This window comes from Corvus hawaiiensis, chromosome 4 (genome assembly GCF_020740725.1).
Source record: "Corvus hawaiiensis isolate bCorHaw1 chromosome 4, bCorHaw1.pri.cur, whole genome shotgun sequence".
NCBI lineage: Eukaryota > Metazoa > Chordata > Aves > Passeriformes > Corvidae > Corvus > Corvus hawaiiensis.
Genome location: NC_063216.1, coordinates 66,059,987 through 66,074,676, shown reverse-complemented (window position 1 = coordinate 66,074,676; position 14,690 = coordinate 66,059,987). Strand labels below are relative to the sequence as shown.

At 38.4% G+C, this 14,690-nt stretch overlaps 1 protein-coding gene across 1 annotated transcript in view; it reads left to right on the top strand.

The window, feature by feature from the left end:
• Positions 1–14,690, top strand: part of PRKAR2B (protein kinase cAMP-dependent type II regulatory subunit beta) — an 82,423-nt gene that overhangs the window by 46,184 nt on the left and 21,549 nt on the right. The gene's annotated exons all lie outside the window — the stretch shown is intronic.

Sequence of the window (14,690 nt, the reverse complement as noted above, 5' to 3'; positions counted from 1 at the left end):
AATGATTCTATGATTCTTTAGGTAACTGGACTTACATAATTTTGATTACTGAAAAATGCCAATAATGCCCATAATTCTGGCATATCCATACATTTCTGGCAAATAATAGGATGTAATATTTTGTGGTTCACCTCTCGTCATTCTTGTTTGGTGTTGGAGCAAAGTTCTTTCAATATCTGTGACATTTTCAAGGCTGGAGCAAAATCAGTTTCAATGTTAGGTGACTTGCAGTTTAAGGACTGTATATGTGACAAAATAGCTTTAAAATCTATCATTAAAATCTTTACATTAAGATTGAATTATTAAGCAGAAAAAAAGTACACCAGAAGTTAAAACTGACTGATCACAAGTGACATTTTCTGTCATGAATTTTTAAACCTTTGTATTCAGGACTAGGCCTTATTTTTAAAAAGTACTGAATATGTCCCATTGATTTGAATGAGAAAGAAGGTGCTCGGTTGGGTGGAGGTTGAGGTCGCAAGTGTTTGTATTGTGCAAGAGAGGAAGCGAATTTCAGTGGCATTTCTGTTCATTTCACACTTCTCACACAGGGCTCTTTAATCAAAACACAACATGACTGAGGGATCATTTGCAAAGGCATTATTTATATGAGCAATTGGAATTGTCTCTATTTATAGACTGGTTGCAATCACATCTGACGACTGGGTTTCTTAGTGCATTTATCATTTGAGTGGTGCCAGCAGGAACTCTGCGTTTACATCCCCATGCTGCCATTTTTAATGAATACTTCTTTTTAATGAAATTTCTCAATTTTTCTTCCTGGTGTTGGTTTCATGACTGCAAAGTTAGACCTACCACCGTCCTTCCTTCCTAAGGTAAAATCAGCGCACTTTAATGACTGGGTTATGAAATTGCACATCGATGCAGTGGGTAGAGCATACGTAAGTGACTTAACGGAAGGGAATAATGTAACTCTGAGCTGGCTGGATTAATAGAAGCAATTTGTTACTAGCCACCAGGGATGAGCATGTACACTTCTTCTAACAACCAAATGCTTAGCATCATAACTTTTGGAGGGTTTTAACCCACGTTTTTATTTTGTGTTCTGCACAAAGTGAACTGGGAGTGGCATGACTTCATGTTGTCCTCTTATTTCTGGGGCGGATTGTGTCCAATGAAGACTATTCTGTTCTCCAGTTGAATCATTGATTAGTTGGTACAGACACAGACATGTATTGGGAACTGTCTGCTGTATCTCTTTACCTTCTAACAGAGATACTAGGGGGGACAGATGTACCAGCATGAGGGAGCAAAGTCTCTTATCTCTGGTATATCTGCCATTCTCTGTGTCCCACAGGCTACCCGTGCTCTCTGTACAGTGCTTTTATGTGTTGTCTCTAATTCTTACAGAGCCACATAGTCATTACTTGGCTTCACCTTTATGGGTGTATTATGTTAAAAACATTTAACTTCATGAGAGCCTAAAAATATGCTGTGGGCCTTCTGCTGTGCCCACTGAAACCTGTGGTAATGTTTATACTTTTTTTTAAATGAAGGTTTGATTGATTTTTAAAAGTTTTTTAATTTTCAAAGGTGAGTGTATTTTGCTTAGAAGTTATGAATGGATTTATATGGTGAGGAAGATCTTAAAATTTCATTACTAGCTCGCTGAATTTTTTTTATCTTCCCTCTTACACTGTGCCTTTTCTTAGATTTTCAGTGGTGACAGCATAATAGCAAACGCTTTATTTTGAACTGTTCTTGAAAAAGAATAAAAGAAAATGCGAAAAGCCTGTTTCTTACAAGGTGTAAGTGTTTCAGTAGGAATTCATGTCTCTATTAGAGAGTTTTGTTATCATCAATAAATTATTGTGTTTTTCTGTGAATGATACTCTACATGAATATTGACAGTGTCATCACTACATCCTCCTCCTTACTGCAGATCACACATTATTTTCCCTTGGCAGTATCTGTAGGGACCTGATACCTGATGCTCCCTCATCCTTGGAAGGAGGAGTGGGTTACAGCGTAAGCTGTAACAAGCTCAGAGATGTGTCAGATCCTTCAGCCACTCTGCAGACATGAACCACTTTCTGCTTAGGCAGATTTTCTTCTGCATGGTGGATCCTGTTTTTTGTTTAAAGCAGTAATGTCTTTATAATTTATGTCTATTGCTGTGAGACTTGAGAGGTTTGAATTCCACCTTTGATCCATATGAGAAGTATTTTTATTGTTTAGAAAGCGATGCATTCCTGATGAATGCTATATTTGCTGTTCTCTTAAATTCAGCAAGGGAAGGGATCAGGTGCATGTGTTGCACAGGAGTAGAGCCATGAAAGCCACCAAGGCCTCACCTGGGTCAGGTGTCTGAGGTTTAAGTGACCCTCTCGGTCACTGCCAGGGGCAAGCACCACTTTGTGCACCTCTGGGACAAAACTGATTGGGATGCCGTTCCTAAGATGACTTCTTAACAAAATGTCTTTTTCCAGACTTGTCATGATTAAGATGAGACCAGTGGAGCCCATGGATCTTCAAGTCTTGTGATATGGATGAAGCTTCTGTGTTGACACTTTGTAGCACTGGCTTACCAAGATGTTAAGCATATATCAGCTTTCAGTTTCAGGCCCCTCTCCTCTACAAGGTGCTGGAGCGTGTCCAGAAAAGGGCAACGGAGCTGGGGAAGTGTCTGGAGCACAAGTCCGATGAGGAGCAGCTGAGGGAGCTGGGGGTGTTCAGCCTGGAGAAAAGGAGGTTCAGAGAGACCTTACCAGTCCCTACAACTGCCTGAAAGGAGGCTGTAGACAGGATACAATCAGCCTCTTCTCTCAGGCAGCTAGCAACAAGGAAAGAGGACATGGCCTCAGGCTGTGCCAGTGGAGGTTTTGGTTGGACATCAGGAGGAATTTCTTCACAGAATGGGTTGTTAAACGCTGGAATGGGCTGCCCAGGGAGGTGGTGGAGTCACCATCCCTGGAAGTGTTCAAGGAAAGACTGAACATGGAACTTGGTCCCATGGTCTAGTTAACAAGGTAGTGACCAGTCAGAGGTTGGACTTGATGATCTCAGAGGTCTTTCCCAACCTAGCTGTTTCTGTGAAAATAGTTTCAAATGAGCTACACAGAAGTTTCTTTACCATGAAACAGTAATGAACTCTGGTGCCCCTAATGTTAGAGGCATTGGGGTACAAACACCAATAGCATGCTCAGAGCTACAGTCAATAGCGTTTTTGTCTATTATGCATTTGGCTGTTTGCAGTTGCTGGAGCTTTTCCATGTTTTGATGATCATTCTCCTGTAAATCCCATTATCCAGACTTTTCAGTTTCTTCATATTATTCATTTCTCTTTGTGCATGTCTAAGATGGAAAATGTTCACCAGACTTGAATGATCTATACACTGGCTTGTGTGTACTGTGCAACTTTGAGAGCTTCAACTAGTTGTAAATAACTTTCCCTTTGCTTTACTGGTTGGCCCACTGAAAGGCCCCTGAGTATAAAAAACCCACACTGATTTATAGGTGTTTATATTAAGTGTAGTACCTCCAAATTCATTTGTCACAATATTCCAAGCCTGGAACTGTTTATTTTCAACACTTGTAGCTTTCAATTTTTATTACTTTTTATTGTTTTCTATGTCTTTATAATTAGAATAGCTTTATTTAGCATACCAGCTAGTGGTACCAGTGGGTACCTCAGCAGCCTGATTCATTCAACTCAGTGTGGTTCATTCAGCTGGAGTATTTTTGTTATCTCCTAGCTGTGCTGTTATCTTGGTAACTTTTACACTGAATGATTATTTAATCATTAAACCTGAAATTTCTAGAAGTCTCGAGGGAACTGTATACAAATTAAATCAAGAAGTTCTTTAGCACTGCTGCTTACACACAGGGCATTTATAAAAGAATACAATTTCCTTGGGGTACCTTCATCTTTCTCTATGGCCTTGATTATTCCCTCTAAGTTTGATCTCTAAAAGAACATTCTGTTACAAATAATTGTTTTGGCTGAAGAGGCTAGATGCCACTCTGTTTTACACTAAGAGTTCATTTATTCTTTGATAATTAACAGAGTTGTTGCTGAAAAGCAGCTGTAGGTGTCTCGTTTCCTGGGAGAAACAGATTGAACTATAAGCCAGAATTCTAGCACCTGGCAAAGTGAGATGTTAACTCTTTGTTTAATTTGTGCTGTAATTCTAGGAGCTTTTGTGAAAAGTGGTTACCTGGGATACAGGATTTCTTAGGATATTGGTTTCAGTAAATTCTTCATTATTTTGCCCTTTCAAATTTAAAGGAATTTTATCTTACAGAAGCAACGTGTGTTATTCTCTTCTCTCATGAAATAAAAATAGAAATAAAAATATTTCCTCCCTTCCATTCAGTAAGAATAATTTCATGTGTATATTGTTTTCCTGAAAGTATGGATCTGTTTTGCATGCACAGCACAGTTTCAAGAGGAAACCAAGTTAGAAGCACAAATTTTTAGTTTTCAAAATGGCCAGTCCACTTTTTCAGAGGTTTTCTGATATGGATTCAGTTGCTGAGAAATTCGCTGTATTTGCACTCATGAACTTTTTCCTGTTGTCTGACAGTTTAATTTTCTGCTGAAATGATGTGAGGTCGTGGTTGTGTAGCAGAATGCAAGAGCTGGTCCCAGTGCAGATCCTGTGTATTAAGGCAAGAGACTAGGAGCTGAGGTTTGTGTAAAACAAGGAACTCTGCAGAAAATGGAGAATACTGTAACAGGCACTGGAATACAGAAGCAAAGTATTTGTGAAGATGTGGTCAGCTTTTTCCAAATAATATGATGCAATTATTAAAAACTTGCTGCAGAAGTCAGGAGGCCGTTCATGCAATTTAGTAATTTCTTCTTTACGTGGAAAGAGCTCAATCTTTCTTGATCAGCTGCAGGTGGAGAAGGATGCTTTTGTGATCACAGTCATTTAGGTATGGAATAGACTGGGAAGTCCAAACCAACTGTCTTGTCAGTCTGATGCTGTCTGAGGTCATATTGTCAAGTGTTCATTAGTGAACTCCTCCTGCATACATAGGTTAGTTTTCATGGGTTCATCTTTTCTTCAAGTGCAGTGTGGTTTTAAGTAGGTACTGAGAAAATGGAGTTAAATGATGGTGACCAGCATAAAAGAGTAAAACACCTTGCAGCATCCTATGTGTGCTGATGACACCTCATCCAGCCATTCTGCATCCTCTTATAGTCGTATAAAACAAGAAGGAGTGAAACAGAACTTTGGAATTCTGCAAGATCCATAGATAGAAGAAGAAGAAGAAATAAAACTGGTTTCACAGTATGCAGGAAAAAGATAGATGTGTTTGTGTGTTTACCCATTTAGTCTTTTGAATACAGTAGTCTTTAGCATTATTCATAATGGTACCAAATGTGTATGTGTGGGAGGGTTGGAGGGTGTTTAGAAAGCTGAAAATAAAAAATGCATTTTTTTTAAGTCATCAGAATGCATTGTCTGCATTTAGCATTGACTAAGGACTTTCTGAGAAATATTAGTTTCAAGTAGTGACAGGTCATTAGCTGAATGAGTGGAGGCTTGGGGTTTTCTTCCTCTTAGAAAAAGATTAGTTCTGAGTGGTAAGTAGTCGCACAGTTATGGACAACTTCTCTTATTAGGGAATGTAAGTGTGGTAATCTGTGTTTTCAGAGTGATTATTGTCCCTGTTCTTGGAATGATAATCTTTGTAGCCCATCTTTTGGCTTGTTATGGTTGTCTGCACCATTACAGATGAAGGTGAGCATGTACTGATTGCTATGTGGGACTTGCTTTTTTACCTTGGTGTGTAGTTACCAGTATTGTTTCATAACTACTTTATATTTTGACTGTGAAAAAGTAAAACAGCATATATATTATTTCATAGTTTTGATTTGTCTTCTAAACTTCCTTTGGCTATTTGAAAAGAATCTTGTCAGCAAAACATCTTGAATTTATTTTTTGGAATTGTTGAGAAAACAGATGTTCAAAATCAACCACTTCAAAACTTGGCAGAAATATTTTCCATAATGTTTTTTGTCTACCTGTCTTCCTGTTATATCTGGAACCTGTTTAGTAAGTTTGGTTTGTCATATTTCTTATAGAGGATTATGTGAGCATGACTTAGCCATTCAACCAAAGCCAACATACCTAAAATCAGCATGCTAAAATTCCAGGACACAAGCTCCGTTAGCTTATTCCCTCATTTCATTTTGCCTAGCAGCCTGGGCCCGGGAGGAATGAGGAGCATCTCATTACAGAGTACTTTGGAATGTAGAATGTAGGGCACTTCTGGAAAATGGGAAGGGTGGTTTTAAGCTTCCTTCCCTTGGTCCCACAGGGTGAAAACCAAAGGTAACTTTGCTATAGCAACCATTCTTTCAAAAGGATGATTCTACCTCCTTTTTAGGTGCCTATTCTCAGCAAGCTATTCTGAATCCCATATGGATGCAGGGTTTTCTGTGAAGCCTGTTTGAGATGGAATTTTGCACTCCCTTAGCTGCCCAGACCAAATCTTCACTGTGTGTGGGATCACAGGCTTTGACACATGCCTCTGAAGAACTCTTGTATTCATGACTTAGACATCATTCCAAAGGTTCATAGGAGTATTTTAGATTTGGAATTATGTGTACCTTCCCCATTTTGCTGGATGTTAGATTGTACTATATACCGTACTACCAAACTGTAATACCTGCTATTGGCAGGTTTTTCACCTTGTCTTGGTTAAATCAGTTTAATCCCCTGGCAGGACATTAAGACAAGCTTGTCAGAGTCAATAGTTTTGGCTTTGTCTCTACTCTCCCTACAGTCACTTTTTACATGAGTCTTTGTCTTGGAGGTCACCTTCTGTTGTCTCCCCTTAATATAATTTTTTTCTGCTTTCGTGAATCTTTTCATATCTTTAAGTGTCCAGTCATCACAGATTATTTTCTTTGTCACTCCTAACCCTTTTTTTCCCCTCGCTACATCCCTCCTATAGCTATCAAGATCTTGTTTTAGTCTTTAAACACTAGCATATAAAATAGCCATAAATATGTGGTTTCATAGAACAACCACCACCTTTTTGTTTCATTAGTCTTTGTAACTCTTTGCAGGTCTTTAACACAGATTTTCTCATGTATTTTCACTCCTGTCTTCCAGCTGCTGTTACACAGCAGGTTCTTTTCCCTTCTTAAATATGTTATCCAAGAGGTGCTACCATTGTCCCAGACAGTTTTTGTTTTTGACCCTCTTTAAGTGGGTTAACAAAATAGGCAAAGATTAGGTTGCATTGTTCAGAAGGTGTTTTTTTAACAGCTGCAGTTTATATTTACTCACATTCTGTGTAAGAGATGACATTTCTAGTGGGAAAATAATTTAGTCTCTCTGACATCATCCTAATGCTGACTTTTCAATAAGAAAAAATATATGTGATTGATGTACTATGTGATCACATCACTGTATGATTTGATATAAAGTACTAAATATGGCAGGAAGAACTGGGTACAGTTCTGTTTCTATTATGTAGTATTAGCAAATATAAAATTGAAATGTATGCGAAGACCTCTGTGTCTGCTCAGACTTTGTCAGATATTTATGCATATTTTATATATATCCCAAATAACACACTGTAGCACTGTGAACTGCTGGACTTGTATGAGAAAGGGAACAGAAGGTTACACAAGTCAACACCAGAGTACAGTATGTTGCTATATGCTGTGCTACTCTTTATGCTGTACTGGAAAAGCTTATAGAATAAGTACTGTAGTACATGGTATATATTGTCAAACTCTTCTAGTGGAAATACATCCTACTTTTGTGATGACTTTATTGTTTAATAACTACCTGCAATGTTCTGGACACTGTAATGTGTGTTTGTGCTGGTTTTCACTAGCCAGACAGATGAAATCAAGCATTTCCTGAGACACCAAGCAAAACTGTCTACTACCATGAGCCAGAAGCCTGGCTGGGGTTGTTGTTGTTTTTTTTTTAGCTCCATCTTGATAAATTGCACAATTACTGAAAGAACTGAAATAGGACTAGAAAGAGGACTGAGTACTGTGGAAGTCCTTAGGGAAATTCAGTTAAAGCTCCCTTCTGGTGCCCTATTTAAAAATAGGGAAGTCTTTCAGCTCCTCATGCTGAAGTTTGAATAGATAGTTTCTGTGAAGGGGCCTGCTTAGTGATTCAAACCCCTATGATTTCAGGGAGTAGTGTGCATCTTTGACCCAGCAATGAGTGTGCTAGCTGTGATCCAGAGTGCTTTGAAACAGAGGAAGCTGCTAGGGTCTAACACATCACAATTATCACTTTTACATACTAGATAATATTAAGGCACTTGTGCAAAGGTGTCCACACATGAATAACTCAACTGGGATAAAGTTATCCAAAAATGTCTCTTGGGGGGCTCTCATGTTTCTTCAAATGTGCTTTCATAGTGATCAGTAGAATCTTGATGAAACTTCTGCTTCGTTGCAAGGATTTTTGAAATATGAATAAACTCCATGTGGACTTTTGAAGAGAATCCTTGCGAGGTTTTATGACTCACTATAGGCATGGACCTCATTCAAGATGCTACATGTTTTATTAGATACTTCATGTTTTTTAGAAATGCTTGAGGAAATAGCTTGTGAAATAGCACATTAGAAATAGCACTGGTAGCAGATGGCCAAGACAAAATGCTGTAGAAAAGTTGATTGTGTGACTCTGATTTCTTGCAAGCATGTAGTGCAGGGTGAGCAAGGTCTTCCTTGCTCTGGCAAAATGAAGGTTTTGCCACTGAGCTGTGTAGCTGAGCACAACCCTGGTATTTGGTAGGTGCTCATGACTATGAAGGCAGTGTTTGGAGAATTGCAGTCTGAGCACTGACAGCAAGAGTAGGTAACTGTCCTTCCCGAGCAGCTGATCCTGAAACAGACTGTATTGGCAGTGCTCCCAAGACTCTGATTCAGTCAGTTCCTGCCTAATGAACTGAAGACCACCTTCCTGATAATTAAGAAGAAACAAGCTGCCTGGATTTTATCCAGCTTTGGATTTTTAAGCTAACGTTCTGAACACTTAGTTATTTGTGTTAGGTAGTCGACTGCTCAAAAGTTGTTATCTCCTAAGTCAGGTGGATTGGAGGGGAAATTTCTTTAATTTTGGTTTGTTGCCTATGAGGAAGTCCCTACAATATGCACGTCCCTCTGATTGCCAGACCATTTTTTCTGAGTATACATACTTTTATTCCAGCTTGGATAGCATCTCTAAGGTAAATATTCTATGTCTAAAAGAGTAATAACACAGAATTGCAAGGTTTCAAGCATTCTGTGTATTCACCTAATTATGCCTAAATAAAGTTTCAGTTTAGTGACCCCCTCAAGAGTAGGCACTTCACAGACTTTTGACAGTATCATGGGAAGTGATAGCCCCAGTGATCATGCTTTGTTCCAAATTAGCTCATATTTAAAGTAATCTTAACGTCTTGAAATAGTTCCAGGGTTTGGAACAAATTGTGGGTCTCAGCAGCAGAGCCAGTTGGTATTGCCTTATATCATGCATGGAAATCAGATAAATTTTATCTATCTCATCTCATTTTATGCTCAGATGAGAGAGTTGAACAACTTTTCTCTGCCCTGTTCTTCAGTCTTATGTTTACTTACAGCTCTTCAGTTGCATCTTCCATGTGGAAGATCTTTCCAGTCAAAACCAGGAAGACAGAAATAATATGGTACTTGATAGTTGTAAGCTATCAGAGACCATGACCAGTTATTTCTCACTGCTACCACCCTCCAAGGATTGCTTTTGTTTAAATAAAAACTACTTACGGAATTGGAGTTTTGGAGTGCAGGGCTGTCTTGCTAGTTCTTTCTGTAGTGGAAGGAACTGGTGAGATGTCACAAAATAGGTTTCCATGTTAGAAACTTTGGAGGTCCAGTAGTATTTGTCTAATCTAGTTTGGAACTACCACCTGCTCTGCAAGGAGTCTCTGTGTACCATATTTCTCATTCAAGAGAAGTAAATCCTGACAAAACAGGAAAAATCTCACACTGTCATTAAGTCACCTTAGCAATTTTCATACAGTTAAACCAGGGAAGTGACGTTTTTGCTGTATGAGGGAATGGGCATAGCTGCCATAGATCGGGATGTTTATAGGCATGTATGACATGCTGGTGTAGCTACAGCAGCTAGAAATGGTCTGTTTTCATGCTCCAGCCTGATAGTCATGCTGGCCAAACTTTAGTCTTGATTTGAATGGGATGAAAAAATGTTTTCACAGCTCTTCTTCTCTCGAAAAATTCTTTCTAATACAATTTATGACTTGGGGGTTCTGTAGTTTCAAAAGAGTGCACACATATTGATTGGTTTTCCTGCCATGTTTTGAGTAAAATACATCATTCAATGATTATATATGAATTTTCATCGATTTCTTTATTGATAGCTTAATTTTCTGATGCATCAAGGGAATGAGAGAGCATGACTAACATGTTTTGTGATCTTACAATGCCAACTGTATGTTAATTTTCATTTTAGAATTCATCCATGGCTGAAGTGACTGTATTGCTGATTTTGAATATAAAGCATATTTACTAGGTGAAAAGCAGAAAATTGATTTTACTTGGAGTGATGAATTAGAAATTATCAAAGCTTACCTCTGTCTTGCTGACAAAGCAATCCATCTAGAGTAGTGTGCAGATTTCAGTGCATGTGTATTTTCATAATACACTGTCTTTTGACAGTTCATTTTTCCTACAAATACTTTGTGTTGATGTATTTGGGTTTGCTCGTGTTTGTGTCCATCTTGGGGAACTATATGTGAAACATAACCCTCAGATGGAAAAACTGAAACAAAAAATAGTTTCACTTAGTTGAGCTTAGCAACTAGTGGAGAAATATGTATGGTGTTTGTACCACTATTTTTTAATGCTGTAATCATGTATGGGATGAAATAGGTCCCCAAGAACAGTATTAGGACTGCTTTTTGAACAACGTGAGCATTGCACTCAGCAGTGGCACAGAGCAAAACATGGCAGGGCATCTGAGCATGGTAAAGTCAGCATGCACTGAGTACTGTTGGGATGTGGAATGAACTAGAGAGGTAAAAAAATAAAATACTGAACACTATGAGTATTGCAGCCACCAGCAGTGCAGTCATTCAGAATAATTAATGTCTGTGGTGCCAGTCAAGCCTTAGGCAAAAGAGATGGGGACCACAGAGTGTCTTCTTGGAATACATGAAATGAATACAGGAGGTGTGCTATTGCATGAGCAGCCTGTCATCGTCATCAGATGATGAATTTCTTTGTTTTCCAGGAAATACATACTAAATGGAGAAGTGGGGAAAACCAGGCTTGCAGCTTTTTATAACTACTAGGACTCATCTCAAAAGGGATTGGATTTGCCTCAATGAATAAACCACATTTTTAATTAATCTCATCTTAGTCTGGGCATATAATATAGGTCAGAAGAATCACTTTGTAAAAGGGCTGGTTTCTCTCCATTGACTGTAATCGGAATCCAGATGACTTGTGCAGGTTATGGATGTCTGTGTAAAAGGCATCTCAGTTTTAGATGGTGGGATTCTCATGTGGCAAAATCCAGTGTTCATGTCATAAAATTGAGTGAACCACAGTAATGTCAGAAACGGTATTTTAAGAACCAAAACAAAATGTATCAAGTTTTTCCATGAGACATCTAGTGGTATGCACTTAGAAATGAATGTGTTACTGAAATAAGCAATAAATGAAAGGAATTTCCATATTTAAAACAGCAGATTCACAGCATTGGTATTGTCTTTCTGACCCAAATGAAGGCAAAATAAGTACAGATTTGCAACCAGAAGAGTAAGTTTCTCATCACAGATGATAAGAGTAAGTCCTCTTAGAATTTGGGCCTATGGGCACTAGCCAGGAGAAACGGCAGTTCTTAAACATATTGTCCATAACCAGTGATAAAGAAGAAATATATAATGAAGGAACCTGCTGATAGTAGCTACTGAGACTGACTGAAATGAGTTTCTAGCAGAGAAGAGTGATGTTAGAGCAGAGAAACAAGATGACTGAGAATAAATACCTCAGGAATATACTCTCTTTCTGGACTGGTCCTCCTACATGAAAGGGACTGATAAGGTGATTCAGGATGGGCATGAACGAGAATAAATTCAGTTTCTTTTGTGTGTTCTGGAAGACTGTTGTTCAGCCAGGCTCTCTGAGACCTGTCTGTTCTGGCCTAACAGTATCAAAGCTGTTAAATTTAATTCTTGATTTGTTTTAACTCTTTTCACTTAGAGGTAAGGACAGGATGTACCTGTAGGTCAGGTTGAGACACGTTCTTCATACACCCAGCAGCACACTGTGCTGTAACACAGGTTGTTGGCTCCTGTGTACACATACTTGCACTGGGGCACAGCTGAAACAACACAGAGATTTACATTATGAGGGGTTATATGGTGCTTATTTGGCATGTTATTATTGTTGCTATTTAAATAAAATCCCCCGAAGTTTATTTCTGACAAGATTATAGTAACTGTAGTACCATTAAACAGTCAGTAGGAACATTTTGTTTATGTAGAGGCAAAATATTATAGTTCAAGAGATTGCAGACTTCCTTTTGTGGGCATTTGTAATTGTCTGGGACCAAATCCAGTTTCCAATAAACTGGATAGGAATCTCAGTCAGTTCCAGAGGGACTTGTGTCAAATTTCATTAAGTTTTTGAAGATGCCAAGTTTTATAAAATCGACGTTTTAGTTATGCGCCTGATAGAGTGGGGACCAAGACTTCCTTTGGGACTCTGCTTAATATGTGCAATGATATGCTTTACCATGAAATCTTTTCAATTGGATGTGGTAGTGAGGAGATTGATGGGTCTACCTGGTCCCTGGTCACTAGTTCATAAGTTGTTTGTATAATAACAGAGGAAGTATGGAGAATAAACCAGAGGACACCAAATCTTAATCCATGGGCAACACTGTGACTGAACTGGCATAGCACAGACCTGGTGAGAGGACAGGGAGGAGGAAGAGGCTGTTGTATATTTTGATTCCAATATCTGTGCTGTGATCCAGCTGTTCAGGGAGTTGGATATACAGATTCTCTATGAGTAACAATAATAGGAAAAAGCTCATGGGCTCCATTGTTATGCAGGCATTGCACAGACCACCAAACAGATCAGGTAGGTGGGGATTTTTATTGTCAGGGTAGAGGTGATGGTGAGAATGAGGGATTTTAATAAATCAGTCACCTGCTGGAAGCCAGTGAAGGAGACTACCAACATGCTTTGCAATGCACTTACAACCAAATTTTGAGACAGTGGGAAAAGAATTCTAAAGGGAAGCTATATTTGATACCAGCTTAAGGGAGAAACTGTTAAAGAATAGGGAGAGAAAAGGCAGGTTGGGTGAGAATTACCCTGCAATGACAGGACTCACAGATTTCAGGAAAGGAAAGAGGTAAAAGAATTAGAACAACAGGTTTCAAGGGGATATGAGAGGACTGTGGGCATAACCTCTTCAGAAAGGAGTCTGGAGAAAAGAAGTTAAAGAATTGTTTGTTCCCCAAAGAAAAATTACAGATAAAGAGAAAAAAATGCAAATTGAGACAGCATAGAAGGAAAAAATGCATAGTAAAATAAATCTGTCTAAAATATAAGCAGCTCATTTATGTCAAGCACAAGAAAGAACCATGTACAAAATTAAAACTAGTTTGGATTATTCAGAGCAAATACAAAAGAATAGCAAAAGATGTAGAGAAAAAAATCCCAAAACACATCAAAGAAGCCAAGACCAAAAAATGTGTACAAGAAAAGATTGTGTACAATAAGTGTACATGAGGAGTAACAGAAATTGTTCTGGAAGTATATTTTTGGTAAGAGCATGTTCCAGGAAAGTGCTGCTCTACTGCTTAACAGAAGCACATTGGTCTTCACTGGTGTTATTTTGAGTATATGGAAAACAGCCTAGAACAGAGAAAGGACAAATCATGCAGTACTTAGTGTGTTAGGTGTTCCCAGGTTAGCTGTGCCTCAGATTTGCTATACTTGGAAACTGGAAGAATTTTCTAAATTAGTCTCAGCCCTGTTAGCAGTTACCATTGAGAATCTGAAGAAGAAAAATGAGTGTGAAAAAAAATCCAGAAAAATAGAAAAACACATCCTTAAAAGGAGGGGGAAGCTATGGATGGAAGAGTCCTGTCACAGATTTGCAGATCATTTTTGTTCCTAGAAAAATTACAGAAAAATATTCATTTTGTAAATACCTGGAGGAAAGTAACAAACAGCAATCAGCATGGATTTGTTGGAACTATCTAATACCCTGTAACAAGAGATTAAAACTTGTGGATAAAAGAAAAGGAGCAGATGCCCTACATTTTCATTTTAAGAAACTTCTGAATGCTGTCTTACAAGACTCCCCTATAAACAAGCTAGGGAACATCAAGCAGTGTTTATATGCAAGTTGCATGGGATATAGTTGCAGAACTGGTTGGATAAGGTAAACCCCAAGCAACTACTGCTGTTTAACTTGTGTATTCCACAAGAGTTTATTTTAGACACTAATCTGTTTTTTCAGCAATAATCTGGATTATGTTTTAGAGAATATGCTTCTTAAATTTGCAGTTGTCACAAAGTTGAGAATGAATTGGAAGGATGCCAGAGAACTGGATTAGAATTGAAAATTATCTTGAAATGGCTTTGAAAATAAAGATATTTAGCAGGTGTAAGTGTATGGTACTGTACTTGGGCAGAATAGCCATATACAGGCACAGGACAGATGGTTAAGCAG